Source organism: Bos grunniens, chromosome 17 (assembly GCF_055505025.1).
Source record: "Bos grunniens cultivar Pamir isolate PY7600 chromosome 17, Bosgru_T2T1.0, whole genome shotgun sequence".
NCBI classification, from domain to species: domain Eukaryota; kingdom Metazoa; phylum Chordata; class Mammalia; order Artiodactyla; family Bovidae; genus Bos; species Bos grunniens.
The window spans coordinates 32,174,469-32,195,169 of NC_141181.1; the positions used below are offsets into that span (position 1 = coordinate 32,174,469).

The 20,701-nt window shown below is 36.8% G+C and overlaps 1 pseudogene; it reads right to left on the minus strand.

Moving 5' to 3' along the window:
• Positions 1 to 1,073: 1,073 nt before the first annotated feature.
• LOC147355174 (monocarboxylate transporter 10 pseudogene) lies at positions 1,074 to 2,083 on the minus strand (annotated as a pseudogene).
• Positions 2,084 to 20,701: the final 18,618 nt, after the last annotated feature.

The window sequence follows — 20,701 nt, forward strand, 5'->3', positions numbered from 1 at the left end:
GAATATCAAAGAGAAGAGGACAAAAGATGAAAAAAATAAGACCTATCAGAGGCAACAGACTGTAGCTATTCACTGCTAAATACTTTTACACAAATTATTAAATTGTAGCATTAAAAACAACACTGGTAATTGTTTTTGCTAACACAAAAATCCATTCTGAAAAACAAGAGCAGCAAGAATATGATTTTTAAATTCTAAATCTCATCTCAGAGAATTGTTTTGTCTTGCTAATTCCTTGAGAAAGGAAAAATAATTTTTAAATATCTGAGCATAAACTATTGAAGACTAAATATAGAGATAAAGAAATAAAATAGTTGTATAAGGATGTAACACAGTTGTTACCATGGTCACTCACAAAATATAGTACAGATTAAAAACATCTCACACACAGCTCTGAATCAAACTATGGTTCAGTATAGGCTAAGTTTCTTTTGAAGGGTCTCCTGTATAATTAATAGCTACTTTTGATGAGTCAGTCCAATTACAATTAATTCCACCAAATTAAAAACAAACAAAATATAGCTGTACAGCCCCAAACAGAAATAAATAGAATTTCAAAGTATTTAATTATATCATGTATAAATAGTTTAATACTTATTTTTCTCTATCATAATTTGCTTTCTAGTTGATATAAAAATCATAACTTTCTAGAATTTATACATTTGCTCATGGTTTCTTCAGCTAATGCTTTATGTTTATTGCAGGAAACAAAATTGAACATAAAACTATGTATATAAACTGCTTGTTATAGATTGTGAAAAGCATTTTAATTTTCTCATATTCACAAAATGTGCTATGCTGTGCTGTGCTAAGTGGATCCTGTTGTGTCTGACTCTTTGTGACCCTATGGACCATAGCCTGCCAGGATCCTCTATCCATGGGATTCTCCAGGCAAGAAACTAGACTAAAGGAGGAGATGCGGAAGCTGGAAAAAGGGTTATGTGATAACCTCTCATTCACATTAGCCCATTTGCTCCTGAGTTCAGTCCGTGGCTGCTCAGCATGCTGAGGGTGGGGGTGGTCCAACCTTGCCTCTGTTCTAGTTCTGAGGGAACAGAAGGGAAACTTGGAAGTCAAAGAAAACTTTGGTCTTGGCTCAGTGTGGCTAAGAAGCAGCACTCCACTTCTGAAATGACCCCAGCAAGGCATGGCCAACTCAAGAGAAAATAAGGCACAGGGTTTCCTAAAAGTGCAACCGATATTCCAACTGCCGACACAACATAAGCTGTCACCCTGAAGACGGCAAAACCGAACTGGGGATAACTGCAGTTTCTCCGGGAAAAGAGGGAGAATCTGTTGGCTCCTTTGGTCCCATCATCTTTACACAGAAGGCCAGGGGTCCGTAAGTAAAGCCAGCCAGAAAGAGAACAAATGTGAAGAGGCAGAGGACTCTGTGTCTAAAGAGGCCCCAGCTGTCAGTCAGAACCCTCAGAAGGAAAGGCAGCAAAACCAGGAAGGCATTGCTGCCAGCGATCAGAGTGGCATTCACCCGTCCAAGGAGCTTCTTGAAATAGTGCCCCCGAATGACCAGTGAAGGCAGGTAGGCAAACAGGATTTTCGCAAATCCTGGCAAACAGGATTCCACAAGAAAAGGTATAGAGGCTCAATGGAGCTTATTAAAGAACCGGGCAAGCGTCCAACAACCTCAACAGCAGCAACCACCATATCTGTTTTCTGATAATCAAACATCTCTGTGAAGACGCTAACGGGCAGCAGAAGACAATCATCCCCATGGAGAGAGCACTTACCCAAGCTGTCTTGAAGACAATCTTGCCACTGTCCTTGGACCCCAAGCTCTTCAGCAGTGACGTGAAGAGCACCTCGCAGGCGTTCTGGGATGCTGAACACGGACCGGTTGCCTCACAGGGTGGCCAACGTCACCAGCCAGCCCGACTTAGCCTCACGGAGCTCAGGGAGCCCAGCGCTCACCAGCTCTATCTTCCACATGTTCTGCTGTGGCCACCTCCGGCCATCAGAGGCTCCAGGACTAAGCAGCCAAGCAGCCCCCAAGGAGGCGGGACCCCAGTGGTTAAGTTTCGCTGATCCCCCACGAGGTGGCGGGCTCCTTCTAGGAGGGCACCATGACCGCAGGCGACCGTCTTGAACAGCACTGGGCGAGTAGGCGGGGCCAAGCTCCGGGCCAAAAGCCGGAGGAGCAGGCAAGTAAGGCTAGCGGGCTAGAGAGTCCCACGCGGGCTTTGGAGCCCCAACACCCTCTTAGAGCTAAGATTCAGGCCTCCCTGTCCACAGCATGGCAACTGAAACTCTGTTTTTTGTTTTTTCAATTTTTACTAATACATGGACATCACCAGATGGTCAACACCGAAATCAGATTGATTATATTCTTTGCAGCCAAAGATGGAGAAGCTCTATACAGTCAGCAAAATCAAGACCAGGAGCTGACTGTGGCTCAGACCATGAACTCCTTATTGCCAAATTCAGACTTAAATTGAAGAAAGTAGGGAAAAGGAGGGGGGGAGGGAGGGAGGGAGGGGGGGAGGGAGGGAGGGAGGGGGAGACAGAGTGTGTGTGTGTGTGTGTGTGTGTGTGTGTGTGTGTGTTTAGTTTATTAAAAGGAATTGGCTCACATAATTATGGAAGCTGAGAAGCTCTGCAAGTTTCCATCTATAAATTGGAGGCGCAGGAAACACAGAGATGTAAATTCTAGTCTGAGTTCAAATTCCTGAGAATCAGAAACACTAATAGTGTAAGTCCCAGTCTAAGGTCAGGAGAAACCAATGTCCAGGTCAAGCAGTCTTCTGTCTTTTGGTTCTATATTTGGATCCTTAACTGGTTCAACAATGCCTGCTCATATTGGGCTGCTTTGTACAAACCACCAGTTCAGATGCTAGTCTCTAGGAAAAACCCTCACAGACATGCACAAATATACATTTAAACAGCTGTCTGGGCATCCCAAGATTCAGTCAAGATGACATATGAAATTAATCATCATAGCGATGTGAATCCCTCAGTGGAGTTTCATTTAGATTTCTATTTAGGCCTGTTTTTATGGCTTTTACTTGAGTGTCAGGTTAAGAAATGGGGTAAAGCCAACTTTTTCTCTTCTAGAATGTGATGATATGTCAGTATTCTCTTGGTGAAAGAAGGAAGTATCCACCAGCAAAGGTGGGGAGATAAAAGGAAAGTGACACCTTAGAAAAGGCATCAGGACTTTGATATAAGGAATTTGATATAAGGACCCATGATAGCCCTTGAAAGTTATTGGGGAAAAAATACAGGGTTTGAAGACAAAATAGAGCAGTTATATTTTAATTTCTTGAGAATAGCAGGAGATCTGCTGTAACCTAACTGGTCCAGTAACAAGTACACAGTGAAATGAGAGAATTATGAGCAGTGATTGCAAATGTCTTTCGTTTTCTCCAAGAGCTGCAACCATAAAGTAAGAACTGAAAAGCAGTTTTTGAATAAGACCAGCTATTGGGGGATTCCAAGCCTAGGAGATGTGCCTGCTATATCTCTTACTGGCACTAGTGAGCCTTTCCAGGGAGATAATTCCATACAATATGCCATATAAAATAATACATCAAAAAGAAAGAAACCTACTGGGCAGAGTTAGAATTCTTTTCAGGTAGAGAGAGGAGAAAGCTGAGATCACACACAATGGTAATCCTTTTCTTGTCTTGTCTTACACATGAATTTTAAAAAGTGAATATTTTCCTACATCAATAAATATTCCCTTATGCAGTAAAAATAAAGAAAGAATCCATAGTTTTCCTCTGATATTTAAATGGGGTTTGGGAAGCATGGTAGAACCATATTAAGTTGGAGTTATTGACTCTTATGGAGGTGGTGTATCCCAAATCAGGGCAAGTAGATGATTAAAATTTCTATTGTTTCTGGTAACTTTGAGTTTGGTTTCAGAGAATTATGTAATTGTAAGGTGGCAGAAACTCTCATATGTGTTTTCAGATAAGTAATGTTCACTTAACATTGACATTCCTTTTGGTCAAATAGTATCAGGACCCTCTTCATAGTTAAGAAATTCCCCATCTTATGAGTGTTGGTGGTAAGTAGAAATTGCCTGTTGTTATTAAAAAGTTGAGATTGCTAGACACTCATTTTCACAGCCTCCCTTTCCATCAGAAAGTAGATACGTTAACTCTGTCTTGGCAGTCAAATGCAATCACTTCATACTTAACTCATCAACTAGCGGCATAAGAAGCATGAAGTAGTAGAACATTTTTCTCCAGGGTAGCACCAGGGTAAGTACAATTATGTCCTTAGTACAGAAGTGGCAATTTTATCAGTGACATTAGTAGTTGTATTGTGCTCCGTCATTCTGTTGTGTCCAACTCGTTGCTACACCGTGGACTGTAGCCCGCCAGGCTCCTTTGTCCATGGGATTTCCCAGGCAAGAATACTGGAGTGGGTTGCCATTTCCTTCTCCAGGGGATCTTCCCAACTCAGTGATCAAACCCACATCTCCGGCATTGACAGGCAGATTTTTTACCACTGCACCACCAGACAAGCCAGCATTAGTAGCTACAGTTCAATTAATTTTTTAGAGCAGAAGAAGGCAGCAGAAGTAACAGCAGTCCAACTAGAGTCTAGTGGCAATTCCAGGAGTTCTGTCACTAGATCACTACTATAGCTACTCAGTTTTGGGGAATTCTTCCTGAGTGCTTAATTGAAATCTTTCTTCTCTAGTTCTTCCAAAGATTCTGTGAGCTGCTGTGTGTCTACTTGGTATATTCTTTGTTTAATTCGGCCAGTCCAGAGTTAGTTTATCTTCCTAGGAAGTGACAACTATGACTGACAAAATATCTAGTGAATATTCATTATTTTTAAATTGTGGTTTATTACAGTGTCTTAGATTATGTTTCCCAGAAGCAGACCGAGGGATAAAAATTTGAGTGTAAGTGTTATATTTGTGAAACAATCCCCAGAAATACCAGTTTGGGAAGGGGGAAGTAAAGGGAAGGAGAAAAAGCTAATAAATATTATATTATTGGGTACATTAAAACAACTCTGGGAGAAAATGTAGAACACACCTCAGAATTCTCTCTCTTCACCTAAGGGAGTGATAATGAGTCACAATATAGCCAGTTAGCCTCTTCTCATTACTGCAGCTCTGAGGCAGGGTCCTCATAGGTGTAGCAGAGGCAGCTGGGTATCAAGAAGGACCTATATAGCAGCCCTCTCCAGATAATCTAGCTTTATTTAACCAATATGCCCAGATATTGACACCTAATCAACACAGTGACTTATCTCTTTTTCTTTTTTTCCTTCTCTGAACTTCATCCTCAGAAAACTATCTGGACTCTGTGCTTGGACTGTATTATTTCTGCTGCAACAAGTCATCATACTTTTAGTAGCTTAAACAATACAAATCGATCCTCCTACAATTCTGCAGTTCAGAAGTTCCAAATCAGTGTGACTGCACAATTTAAAGTGTCAGTGGTACTGGCTCCTATGAAGAATCTGAGAGGAGAATCTGTTTCCTTTATCTTTTCTGGTGTCCTAGAATTAAGGAAGATTCTGAGGATATGATGTCTATAAAGATAGTGAATGGGAGAATACTGATGCCAAGTGAAAGACAGAGTCAAAAAGAGGGTCAAGTTTCTAATTCTGATTTTCAACAATATAAGATTTAGCTGTAGGCCAAAGGAAATCCAGAGGAAAACATAAACCAGGAAGTAAATAAAAATGCAAGTATAATGTTTGGTAGACAGTGTAGGGTTAGGAAAATAGAGACATCCTATATATAAAAAAAAATGCTCATGGTGCTTGAAATGAAGAAATAAAACAGATGCACAATACATATATATAGATTACTGCTTCTTGTTACACATTTATATTTCTTTAATTAGCGCATCATTTTCCTCTTAGTTGACTGAAATTTGGAAAGTGATTATTGGACTTACACAATAAATATTGAAGTTATATTCATTACATAAATGCTCCTAGAACTGTATAGTATATATGTACTCCTACTTTCAAAATAGCCACTTATAGATCTCAATATGTAGTATTCTTAGTGAATAGTAGAGCTTCATTTAAAAAATATGGTTTTCAGTAAATAGCATTCCTGTTTTACTTTTGATATTAAACTAAATTATGTAAGTTTTAATGTGATAAATTTTCATTGATTATGCATAAAGAAGATAGAATGTTTACAGTAAAATTTTTTCTTTTCCTGTTTTTACATCTAACTCCTTATGTGATAAATTGGCCATCCTTTTGGAAATCAAGCAATTTTTGATTTAATAAAAATTTTAAAGTGATCATAAGATATGAAAATAAAAGTTCAAATATTGTATTATTTATTTATAATTACTCATATTATTTAAATGCTAAATATGCAGCATTAGTAAATTAAAGTGTTTTTAAAATTACCAGCCTACTTTATGATTTTAATATATTAAATATAAATTTCTGGGAACTAATTGAATTATAAAACCTTTGTCATCAATGGATTATATAAATTTTGAGGCTCTCAATAATAATATGATTGATTACAATAGCCAAACATTTGTGTTAATTGATGGGGAGGAATATGCAGCTGAGAACCTTATGTATGGATATGTGAATTCTACTTGGAAATTAGGATTTCTAGTATTTATGAGTATTTCAAAAATAATTTTGACTCTTAAAAACACTTGTTTTAGAGAAAGAGATAGAAAACAAATGCTCCACTAAAGTAAAACATAAGTGAGACTGAGAAATACAGTTTTTTATAAAAGGGACATGGAATAATTGAAGCATGTAGAGACAAGGAAATTGGGATATCAGCCCCCATTCACACTGTATTCTAAGAAAGTGTAATTTCATTCCAGCCAATCCAAAGTATTCTGTCAGTTGTGGGAGGTAAGAAGTAGGGCTTAGGGCAAGTATAGTGGAGTAGATAAGAATATGGGCTCTGGAGTCAGCCTTTCTAGGATAGAATTATCTGGGTAGTTTATGATAAGTGACTTAGGTTGTTTGGATAGTTTCCTCATCTTTAAAATGGAATATAATGCCTACTTCATAAATTACTTGCGTATGAATTCAGTTAACATGTGTACAATAGTACCTAGCATATAGTAAGTTCCTGATAAATGCTGCCCTCTATAATAGCAGTGTGTTGTTGGGAAATTCATTTTATTTCTAATAATTGCTTGCACATTCTCTTTTCTTCAGTTGTTTCCAGACAGTAGAATGAATACAATTATGAAGGATATATGCACTGGTACTTCTCATGCCATATCTTTCTTTATGCTTTCTTAAGACAATTTGTCATCTTTGAACTCTTTTCACTTTGATTTTCAATATATTACTTGTCAGGATTTTATAAATTTGTGGAATCTTCTTTGATGCTTAACATATGATAATCTTTTCCATTATGAATCTTAGAGAAACTGTTACCTTGTACTTTACATATACTCTCTAAAATTATTGATTTTTTTAAAGTAACAATGTTGAAAACCCCTTGACAACAATGCCAAATCTTTTTTTTTGTTTTTATTTTTGGCCACCCTGGGTGGCATGCAGGATCTTAGCTCCCCCAACCAGAGATTAAACCCATGCTCCCTGCAGAGGAAGCACCACCAAGTCTTGTCCACTGGACCACCTAAGTCCCAACAATGTCAAATCTTATACTTTACTCTCTCTTTTATAATGTGTAAATTCATTCTTTTTGAAGAATAGGTAAAAAACTGAATATATTAACTTATTAACAAAATCTGTCTCCATATAATGTTAATCAATAGTCTCTGTTAATTTTTCTATTAATTTTTAACTTTTACAATAATTCAGATTTTCTATTTGAATAAAATATAACTTCTGTGATATAGATACTAACCAGATATGAATATCAACTATCTATATTATATATAATAGCATTTTATTATATTGTCAGTAGATTATTGTGGTAAATGTTATTGAATTTCCAAAGAAAGAAAGGTGTCATCAAGTGGAAAGAAACATCCAAATTAATAGCTTTTATTTAAGGCATAATTCTGTGGAGGTCTCCTTATTGCTGGTACCTTTCTGACTAGGATTAAAAAAATAGATGGGGAACAGTTGGCATCAAATTAAAAAAAAAAAAATTAGCAAGACAGAAAGCAAAGAAAGTCAGTCATTATAATGAAACTAAGATGGAGAAAAATAAATACTACCCAGACTAAGATGAAATCGGAAAATATCTTAGCAGATTAAAGTCTCCATAGAAACAGCAGGTCTCAGAAAAATTGTAAGTTTTCATTTGGAAGGATTATGCTAAAAGACCACAGGTGGCTGTCATTTATTTAAAAGCATGTATTAAAAAATAAGACACTACTAATTTTGATGAATGAGTACTGTGTCCATTTGATACCATCTAAATAGTAATACTAACATGGGAAGTACAGTAACTTCAGTCTTCTGTAAGAAGTCATACCACATATTTCTTTTATACACATATGTATGGAAATACATACAAATATATTTAATTTATGAGTAATGTCTTTTTTATAATGTGATCTTTGTTTAGTGTTGCGACTAAGTAATAAATTATTTGGCATTTGCTCTCATGTTGATCAATTGCATACATCAGTAAAATATGTCCTTCAATCTTTTTTTTTAAATCACATGACTCAGTGAAGTTTTGAAAGAACAACATCTTGCCTATTACTTCCTAATGTATCATTCAAAGAGGGAGGTTTGGAAATAGGCTACTATGTGGACTGCAAATTTCCATCATCCTCCATCTCTTCTAGCCTTTTAAGTAAAAATGACAATAAAAACTTAGATTGCTATATTATTAGCAAAAAAATCTCAATTCATGGATTATTAGTATAAATGGCTACAGGCAGTTCGTGCTGTAACATCTGGATCTAATGAAGAAATGCAAAGGCAAAAATATTCGGTGAGAATTTAAATGAGGTCATTCATCTGTTTTTGAACAAAGATTTCCTACCCCCAGTCCCACATGTAAAAGGGAGCAGTGTTAGATTAAGACGTTACTTTCAAAAGGTATCAGTCATTAAACTACTAGAATTTTCTGTGAGCCAATAAAATAAGTGAATAAGGGAAAAGATTGAATATTCAATAATTAATATAATAATACCTGAAACTAGACTGGCTTTATTTATTTATAATTTATTTCTAATTATTAAAAATGGTATCCTTTTATATTACTACTAAATAATAATCAAAATTTTGAAAGTATTTATTGACACACAATTTCAGAACACTGTTGTCTGGTCAATAAGTATTTGCAATAGTTACTATGAATTCAATTATAGTAAATTATAGTAAAATATGATTAATTTCTTTACTAGTAAAAATATTTTTGGGGGGTTTTGATGTACTTAATTTGGATTTTTAATTAATGTGATTAATTTGGCTTTAAAAGACTAGTTAGCATTTATAAAGAAGCCAACTCAAAAACAGTAGTTTATACTGAAAAGCTACAATGAGCTCTTGAAACATAAAATTTTCCTTCATATTTTCTTAGAGATGCATGTTTTATGAAACGTGAATGCTCAGGGAAGTAATGTAGGCTACTGTTTGATTTTTTTCATGCAGTGGAAGACTAGCCAGAAGCCACAATTAAAACACCTTTCCTGGAAAGTAGGAATAACCCAAAAGACTGAATGAAGCTAGCATGTAGTACTTTAGCTGGCAGAGATTTTGTGAACAAAACACTATTGCCAGGTTCAAATGTATTCTCTCTCATAGTAGAGGGAAACAAGGCATTTAAAACAATAATGGTTTTCTGTTAATACTGACTCACTAGATACTATAATTTTTTCAGCAATTTCTAATAAATCAAGGTAATAGAGGAAAGTTATCTTCATTTAGATATCAGGAACAGGAACATCATGGAAAAATGAAAGCAAAGGGAATAAAAAGTGAGAATGAAAATACTAGTGGTCTTTTGTTGACATCAAGTTACTAATAGGTAACGATTTTTTAAAGCCATACAAATGTAAAGGGATAGAAAATGTAAATTAAATGACCTCCAGAACCATCACTTTTTAGTGTTCAAATTGTTACTCAAGTATTGTCACATTCAAATTGCCTACAGAAAATTAAAAAACAAAACAAAAAACCCTCAGTAGTGCTGAGTCCACCAATGCTTTTCATTAAAATTGTTTTTAACTCTTAACATCCTTTCACAACCAAATTTTAATTTATTTATCCTGGAAACCAGCCATGGGCCATTTAAAGCTGCCTTTAAATGGGCTGTAGCGTAACTGCTAAATAGTTTACAATGTAAAATTATGCACTTGGGTAGGATTTTTTTTCTATTAATTTAGAGCTCTCTGCTAATTATAGCCTATATGAAGTGCCATAATGAAACCTATGAATGGTTCAGAATCCCAAAGATTTTAAAATCCATTCACCTTTAATGGTAAGATTACTTTTAACAACACAGTGAACACAGTTCTCAAATATGGGCCAATTCTTTATGGTGATGGCGGTCTGTCTGCATCTCAGAGGAGGACGTGTGTGTGTGTGTGTGTTCATTCCTGTTTGACTCTTTATGATTTCATAGATTATATAGCCTGCCAACCTGCTCTGTTCATGAGATTTTTCCAAGCAAGAATACTGTAGTGGGTTGCTATTTTCCCCTTCAGGGTATCTTCCTAACGCAGGGATCCAACCCGCAACTCCCGCTTCTCTGCACTGCAGGCAGATTCTTTACAACTGGGCAACCTGGAAAGTCTACTTAATGTCTACTCATTACCTGACCAACATAGACTGAAAGCCTTAAAATTAATGCAAAGAATTTCGAGTAGCTTTCTAGTCCTGTTCTGTTTTTTGAAAACTTCTATAATTTGTATCGGAGCTTCCTCGGTGGCTCAGCGGTAAAGAATCTGCCTGCGATGCAGGAGATGCAGGAGATGCAGGTTTGATCCCTGGGTCAGGAAGATCCTCTGGAGGAGGAAATGGCAACCCACTCTAGTATTCTTACTTGGAGAATCCAATGGACAGAGGAGCCTGGCGGGCTAATGCAAAGAGTTGGACATGACTGAAGTGACTTAGCACGCATGATTTGTCTCATTTTAAATTACACTTACCCTTCCTTCTGCAACTTGAACTAAGTGAAATAATGTTTTTTTAAAAACTAAATTTTTCATATATTCATTTGAGAAAAGTAATGAATTTGAGTAAAGACCAATGAGTCAATTTGATAGGGTAAGTTAAATAAATACATTTTTATAGGAATTGAGCAATAAGAAGTGGCATGTAGATGTCCATGGGTGGCTCAGACTATAAAGAATCTGTCTGCAATGCAGGAGACCCAAGTTCAATCCCTGGGTTAGGAAAATCCCCTGGAGAAGGGAATAGCTATCCACTCCAGATTTCTTGTCTGAAGAATTCCATGGACAGAGGAGCCTGGTAGGCTACAGTCCATTGGGTCACAAAAAGTCAGACATGACTGAGTGACTAACAATTATTCAGAATGCTCTTGTATAATCCTTTGATTTATGTAGAATTGGTAGTAGTGTCCCTCTTTCATTTATGGTTTTGAAGTCAGCAGGATATTTTGATATTTAATCATTATCAAAATCATGGCATTGCCATAAAGACTATCTGTAATCCTGTCAATTCTGTACAAAATGCCCCTTTAAGAATAATAATATAATATTTTATAATAACTTTGAGAATAATAACTATAATATTTTATTTATTTTTTCCTTATCATTAAAAGAAGTTACATCACTAAAAAACCTAAATATCACTTCAAATTTTTATTAGCCATTTTATAATAATATATTTTTCTTCTGTGAAAAAAATTTAAAATTAATTTCCCCACCATTTTTATAGGTAGTGCCTTTTAATATTAATTTGTGGAATAATTTGTTATAAGATAGGTACTCACTTTTTTTCTATACGTAAAGCAATTGCCTTCTACCAGACTGTGAAATGTCTTCATTTTATTTATGATGCTTTTGCTTAATTATTTAAGTTGAGATGATATCTAGCCATCATGCTCCTGTGGGTCAGCGGTGGCCTGCTGCAGGGTCAGGGGCACCGAGTGCAGCACTGCATACACAGGACCTTTTGAAGGAGGTCACCATTATCTTCATTACCTCCACATAGCTTGGGCTTAGGTCAAACAACAGGGAGGGAACACAGCCCCACCCATTAACAGAAAATTGGATGAAAGATTTACTGAGCATGGCCCCACCCATAAGAACAAGACCCAGTTTCCCCCTCAGTCAGTCTCTCCCATCAGGAAGCTTCCATAGGCCTCTTATCCTTATCCATCAGAGGGCAGACAGAATGAGAACCAAATCACAGAAGACTAATCAAACTGATCACATGGATTACAGCCTTGTCTAACTTAATGAAACTATGAGCCATGCCCTGAAGGGCCACCTAAGAAGGATGGGTCATGGTGGAGAGTTCTGACAAAAACATGGTCCACTGGAGAAGGGAATGACAAACCACTTCAGCATTCTTGCCTTGAGAACCTCATGAAAACTATGAAAAGGCAAAAAGATAGGACACTGAAAGATGAACTCCCCAGGTTGGAAGGTGCCCAATTTGCTACTGGAGAACAGTGGAGAAATAACTCCAGAAAGAATGAAGAGACAGAGCCAAAGCAAAAACAACACCCAGTTGTGGATGTGACTTGTGACAGAAGTAAAGTCTGATGCTATAAAGAACAATATTGCATAGGAAGATCGAATGTTAGGTCCATGAATCAAGGTAAACTGGAGGTGGTCAAACAGGCGATGGCAAGAGTGAACATCAGCATTTTAGGAATCGGTGAACTAAAATGGGCTGGAATGGATGAATTTAACTCAGATGACCATTAAATCTACTACTATGGACAAGAGTCCCTTAGAAGAAATGGAGTACCCCTCCTAGTCAACAAAAGAGTCTGAAATGCTGTATTTGGATGCAATCTCAAAAATGACAGATTGATCTCTGTTCATTTCCAAGGCAAACCATTCAGTATCATAGTAATGCAAGTCCAGGCCCCAAATGGTAATGCTGAAGATGATGAAGTTGAAAGGTTCTATGAAGACCTACAAGACCTTCTAAAACTAACACCCAAAAAAGATGTACTTTTCATTATAGGGGACTGGAAGGCAAAAGTAGGAAGTCAAGAGATACCTGAAGTAACAGGCAAATTTGGCCTTGGAGTACAAAAGAAGTAGGGCAAAGGCTAACAGAGTTTTTCCAGGAGAACTCACTGGTCATAGCAAACACCCTCTTCCAAAAACACAAGAGAAGACTCTACACATGGACGTCAGCAGATGGTCAATAATGAAATCAGATTGATAATATTCTTTGTAGCCAAAGATGGAAAAGCTCTATACATTCAGCAAAAACAAGAGAGGAAGCTGACTGTGGCTCAAATCGTGAACTCCTTATTGCCAAATTCAGACATAAATTGAAGAAAGTAGGGAAAACCACTAGCAAACCACTAGGTCATTCACTAGGTATGACCTAAATGAAACCCTTACGATTATACAGTAGAAGTGACAAACAGATTCAAGGGATTAGATCTGATAGGCACAGTGCCTGAAGAACTATGGATGGAGATTCATGACATTGTACAGGAGTAAGTGGTCAAGACCATTCCTAAGAAAATGTAATACAAAATGGCAAAATGGCTGTCTGATGAGGCCTTATAAATAGCTGAGAAAAGAACAGAAGTGAAAGGCAAAGAGAAAAGATATACCCATTTGAATGCAGAGTTCCAAAGAATAGCAAGGAGAGATAAGAAAGCCTTCCTCAGTGATCAATGCAAAGAAATAGAAGAAAACAATAGAATGGGAAAGACTAGAGCTCTCTTCAAGAAAATTAGAGATGCCAAGAGAATATTTCATACAAAGATAGGCACAATAAAGGACAGAAATGGTATGGACCTAACAGAAGCAGAAGATATTAAGAAGAGATGGCAAGAATACACAGAAGAACTGTAAAAAAAAAATCTTCACAACCCAGATATTCCCGTTGGTAGGATCACTCACCTAGAGCCAGACATCCTGGAATGTGAAGTCAAGTGGGCCTTAGGAAGCATCACTATGAACAAAGCTGCTGGAGATGATGGAATTCCAGTTGAGCTATTTCAACTCCTAAAAGATGATGCTGTTTAAGTGCTATACTCAGTATGCCAGCAAATTTGGAAAACTCAACAGTGACCACAGGACTGGAGAAGGTCAGTTTTCATTCCTATCCCAAAAAAAGGCAATGCCAAAGAATGCTCAAACTACCACACAATTGCACTCATCTCACATGCTAATAAAGTGATGCTCAAAATCCTCCAAGTCAGGCTTCAACAGTATGTGAACTGTGAACTTCCAGATGTTCAACCTGGATTTAGAAATGGCAGAGCAACCAGAGATCAAATTTCCAGCATTTGCTGGGTCATTGAAAAAGCATGAGGGTTCCAGAAAAAGGTCTACTTCTGCTCTATTGAATATGCCAAAGCCTTTAACTGTGTGGATCACAACAACCGTGGAAAATTCTGAAAGAGATGGGAATACCAGACCACCTGAGCTGCATCCTGAGAAATCTGCATGCACATCAAGGAGCAACAGTTAGAAATGGACCTGGAGTAACAGACTGGTTAAAAATTGGGAAAGGAGTATATCAAGGCTGTATATTGTCACCCTGCTTATTTAACTTATATGCAGAGTACATCATGCGAAATGCAGTCTCTATGAAACACAAGCTGGAATCAAGATTGCCAGGAGAAATATCAATAACCTCAGATATGCAGATGACACCACCCTTCTGGCAGAAAGTGAAGAAAAACTAAAGAGCCTCTTGATGAAAGTGAAAGAGGAGATTGAGAAAGTTGGTTTAAAACTCAATATTCAGAAAACTAATATCATGGCATCTGGTCCAATCACTTCAGGGCAAATTGATGGGGAAACAATGGAAGCAGTGATAAACTTTATTTTGGGGGCTTCAAAATCACTGCAGATGGTAACTGCAGCCATGAAATTAAAAGACGCTTACTCCTTAGAAGAAAAGTTATGACCAACCTAGACAGCATATTAAAGAGCAGAGACACTATTTTGCCAACAAAGGTCCATCTAGTCAAAGCTATGGTTTTTCCAATAGTCATGTATGGATGTGAGTGTTACACTGTAAAGAAAGCTGAGCACCAAAGAATTGATGCTTTTTAACTGTGGTGTTGTAGAGGATTCTTGGGAGTCCCTTGGACTGCAAGAATATCAAACCAGTCAATCAAAGGAAATCAGTCCTGAATATTCATTGGCAGGACTGATGCTGAAGCTGAAAGTCCAGTACCTTGGCCACCTGATGAGAAGAACTGACTCTTTTGAAAAGACCCTGATGCTGTGAAAGATTGAAGGCAGGTGGAGAAGGGGACAGCAGAGGATCAAATGGTTGCATGGCATCATGGATTCGATGACCTGCTGCAGTCCATGGGGTTGCAAAGAGTTGGACACGACTGAGTGACTGAACTGAACTGAATAGATGGATGCTGCAAAGCACCTTCTACTCCCACATATTGTCATTTCATGCGTTGTTAAAATTTGCAGAAATAAAAGATTTTGCAAATAGCACTACAAGTGATGAAGAATCTATGTTAGATACTTTTTGGTCCTGAAGACTCTTGACCATTTTCCCAGACTAGGCTCTAGCTTTGTAGCAAATATCTTTTTTACCTTGGTTTCTCAGAGCCCATTTCTCCAGACTCCCTCATACAATTCATAGAAGGATTGCAAGATATTTTCCCAAACAAAGATAAATTGAATATAAAAAAAATTCAGGCTCTGGTTTTCAAGATTATACAGTTGCACATCTAAACGTCTTGTAAATGACTTTCTTATCCTTGGGAATCTATGTTGCATAAAATCTCTAAAATATATTTTTCAAAAATAACCATTTTTATTCCAAGTCTTTTGTTCAAGAACTCTAGTGGTTAAGGTAACTTCTAATAAACTAAACTGCAATCCTTATCATTTATAATTTTTTTTTACCATTCCATTGTTTTTCAGTCTTTTTTTAATTCAGTCTCAACTTCCATCAAAGTCCTCTCTCAGTAGCTCTAGCCCACCATTGACCCATCACATTCCAGGTCATCTTTTCTTGTCACAAATAGGGAATATCAATACTTCCCTATTTTCTCTTGTTTTGTAATTTAACAATCAATGAGTCTTCAAGTTTTTGCTTTCCCAACATAGTAGTTTTCAGTCTCATATCCTCAACCATTTTTACCTTTTATTTTCAAGGAGTATAAGGCTTACATTTCCACTTTACATCTGTAGGTTACAAATACTATTTTAAGTATATGTATAGTACAGATTCCAAAATTTTGGATAGTGATGTGTTCATTTAAACATTTTTGTCTACTTCAAGTAAATAACAAAATCAAAAGCTAAAAAAAACACCAAACTTCCTTTTAAACACACACACACACACACACACACACACTTCACTTGATCACTTGGCATTCTATAATGACCAGACCATAGTATGCTCATTCTCAGCCCTTCTCCAGGAATACTTGGTAGTTCATAACAGATGGGGTATGAATTTTTGGCTCTTGCAATGTTGTATTGTAAAATGAATATAAGTAACACTTCCTAGCTGATTCAAAAATGAAATATAATCCAACAGAGTGGTATAAGCTATCTCAAATGTTGGAACTTTGAATGAATGACATTGCATAGGATTTTAATGCCATATAAAGACGGGACAAACTTTGAACCATTCAAAAACACCCAGTTTCTTACATGTGAAACTAACCCTTAGTGACAGCAATTGCCTGAGGTGACCAGTCCCTGACTTCTTCCTTTAGTGAAAGGTGATTAAGAGGGTGATAGCACACCAACTCTGTTAACATCTGGAATGCAACGATACACTGAGCCAGATGTGATCATGTTTCAGTTCTGAAAGTGGAAGAGAAATATTACAGGTTTTACTAACACGTGGATTACTTCTGACTCCTAGTCGTATCAACAGCGCTTCTCATTTTTGCCCGTATATTCTCACTGAGGTTATCATGAGGTCAGAATAACATGGAGGTCTAAATAATTGTTTTCTCTTTGACTAAGAGATATGCTTTTTTTTTTTTTTAATTTATATCCAGTTATTATTCAGACCATTGTAGCAAGATACACATAAAAATTGTGAATTATGTTTTATTGCTACAGATGTAGAAATGTATAAAACTTTAGTAATAGAGACATGTGCCATATTTTATCTGTATGATCATATGTACTTTGGTACATTTTAAATTTCCAAACTTCCTAAAATTTCTTGCCCAATTAAAGTACACACAGATGAATATTTACAAAATAATTTTAAAATGTGAAAAGATTTACCACACAATGGATATAGTTTATATTCATTCAAGGAGAGAGATTTGTCTTGTTTTGTAATAGCTCCATGAAAGAAAGATTCTAAGTCCATGCTTGCTCGCATAGTTTTTCTTTAATATTATATTTTTTAATACCAAAAAATTTTGTATTGGGGTATAGCCAATTATGGAGAAGGCAGTGGCAACCCACTCCAGTACTCTTGCCTGGAAAATCCCATGGACGGAGGAGCCTGGTGCGCTGCAGGCCATGGGGTCACTAGGAGTAGGACACGACTGAGCGACTTCACTTTCACTTTTCACTTTCATGCATTGGACAAGGAAATGGCAAGCCACTCTGGTGTTCTTGCCTGGAGAATCCCAGGGACGGGGGAGCCTGGTGGGCTGCCGTCTACGGGGTCGCACAGAGTCGGACACGACTGAAGTGACTTAGCAGCAACATAGACAATAAACAATGTTGTGATAGTCTCAGGTGCTTGTTCATATATTTTTAAATGTAAAAAACTTCTACCATTCAGTCACAATCAACTTCTTCCTTCAGATAATATCAATAATGCTAAAAAGAAACTTAGACTACAGTAAATAAAAAGTGTATCTGCTAAAAATTTGAATGAGATGACATTAATGTAAATAAGCTGAAGAAAAATTAAACAATCCTATAGTATTGTGGTTTGTTTTCTTATATGATCTATGATGCTTCCTTGTCACCATGGATTCCATAGTGATGAATGTTTCAGGAGGAGTCCTGTGTGACACGCTTTACCATCGCAGCCCTCTGAGATGGAAACTTTTCTTATTAATCCTTACAGTTCTAATGCTATTCAGAATTGTCATTTCACTTTGTGTCAGTTTCTGTAAATTGAGTTTTCTAAACAAATATATAGCCATTTAAAAATATTGTTTGATTGGAATAAAGTTATTGTTAATGCATTTTTTATTGAGAGTTTAATACCTCTTGATCTTTTGTGATATTCTCTTTTTAATTCAAAGATATGATTTGTTTATACTGTTCATTGTGTGTCTGTGTGTGATCTATCTATATGTATATTCATGTACATATATATAGTATTTCTATATATATTTCACATATCCATTTCATATATATTATACTTTTTAAACAACCAGCTTTGACATTATCTATCCTGTATTTGCCTTCTACTTTTATTAATTAAATTACTTGCTATTAATATTTATTGGAAGGATGCTATTGATATTAACTACAATGGATAAATGTTGGGAGAGTCAGTTTAGCAAGGAAAGATTGAGAGCTAATTTTATGACATCTGAATTTTGACTTAACTGTTATAAATCCAAGTGGAGATGAATAAGGAATCAGAGTTTAGGGGAGTGATCTAAGTTAGGTATATACATTTTACTCTTGTCACTCTATAACAGGCACATAAATTCAGTGATGCTAAGATCAAAAGCAGAGGTTCAGAAAGAAAAGGCAAGAAGTAAAAGAGTGGAGTATTGTGACATTCCAATGTCCACAGGCCAAAAAGATAAGGATGATCCAGCAAAGAATATTGAGAAGCAGCAAATGAAATAGCAGTAAAACTAGAATGTAATATGTCCTATATGGCAAGAAAAGGTTCCAGAGAGGAATAATCAATTCTATTAAAACCTGCTGCTGGTATGTGAAGCAGAATGAGGTTTGAGCAGTTTGAGGGTAATGGTGGGAGTGAAAGTCTGATCGAAGAGCTGACTCACTGGAAAAGACTCTGATGCTGGGAGGGATTGTGGGCAGGAGGAGAAGGGGACGACAGAGGATGAGATGGCTGGATGGCATCACCGACTCAATGGACATGAGTTTGGGTGAACTCCAGGAGTTGGTGATAGACAGGCCTGGTGTGCTGCAGTTCATGGGGTCGCAAAGAGTTGGACACGACTGAGCGACTGAACTGAACTGATAGTGACATAGATTAGAAATAAAAATGAATAGATATAAAATTGAACAGATTTGCTGCAAAAGAAAGGAAAGAAATAGGCAGTATCTAGATGAAAACATAGAACTGAAATAGATTTTTTCTTAAAATGGAGACATAGTTTTATTTTGTGGGGAAAGTTTGAGTAGAGGAAAATTACTCAATCTGCTAGAGAGAGGGGAGAAAACTGTTACAAGAATAACCTCAAGAGGTGAGAGGAGTGGAGTCCTGATATTTAGATGCAGATGCTCTCAGGTTTGTGGATGTGAGATGGAAACTTGTGAACTTTATCTTGACTTGTTTCTATTAAGTCAGTGAAATAGAAAGCAAGGTGATAAGCTGAGACTGAGGATGAAGGAGAAAGTTTTAAAGGTTTGATAATATAGAAGAAGGTACTAAATAGTCAAAAGTCTGAGCAGCAGAATGAACCCTGAACATCATTGATAGCCTCACCTGAATTGAGTAATTATGACCTTAAAGGGAGGCAAGTCATATTATTTTAGTTATTTTAGTTTCTCTTCAAAAAATGCTAAGCTGCTTGGGTGAAGGTGCAAAGTAGATGTGATTTTAATCTTAACCAGACCTTTTATTTTGCCATTAGAATATTTTGAGCTGACAAAGGGTTACTTAACAGTATAGAGAAGATAAAATTAAGTATGGAATTCAATGTTAATGGAGAGGAAATAAACATTGAAATGGATGAGAAGTTCAGTGGTCCTTGTGAAATGGACTGATAGGTATTTAAGGGACTGAGCAGGAAAGGAGGAGATGAGGATGATGGGAATAGCAGTTATGCAGTGGATATCTGTACTGGTAACAATAAAGTCTAGAGTGTGAGTATGTGAGTGAATGACTGAGAGAATTTGGAAGTTGGGATCATGGAAAGAGTTGACGCTGATAACTGAAAGGAAAGGGCATTGGGTAGAACTTGGATCAGGATTTTGAAATCACCAGTAGTCATAAAGGAACAGTTTGCAAAGAGTTATTACGAGTCAGAAGCTAAAATATTTAAGAAATTAAGGGAAAAGATGAGCAGTCAGCCTAAGACTGCAGCAAGGAGTGTTGGCAAAGAATTGTCTGATGAGAAGAGATGATCCAGCAATCCCACTGCTGGGCATACACACTGAGGAAACCAGAAGGGAAAGAGACACGTGTACCTCAATGTTCATTGCAGCACTGTTTACAATAGCCAGGACATGGAAGCAACCTAGATGCCCATCAGCAGATGAATGGATAAGAAAGCTGTGGTACATATACACAATGGAGTATTACTCAGCCATTAAAAAGAATACATTTGAATCAGTTCTAATGAGGTGGATGAAACTGGAGCCTATTATACAGAGTGAAGTAAGCCAGAAAGAAAAACACCAATACAGTATACTAACGCATATATATGGAATTTAGAAAGATGGTAACAATAACCCTGTATACGAGACAGCAAAAGAGACACTGATGTATAGAACAGTCTTTTGGACTCTGTGGGAGAGGGAGAAGGTGGGATGATTTGGGAGAATGGCATTGAAACATGTATAAT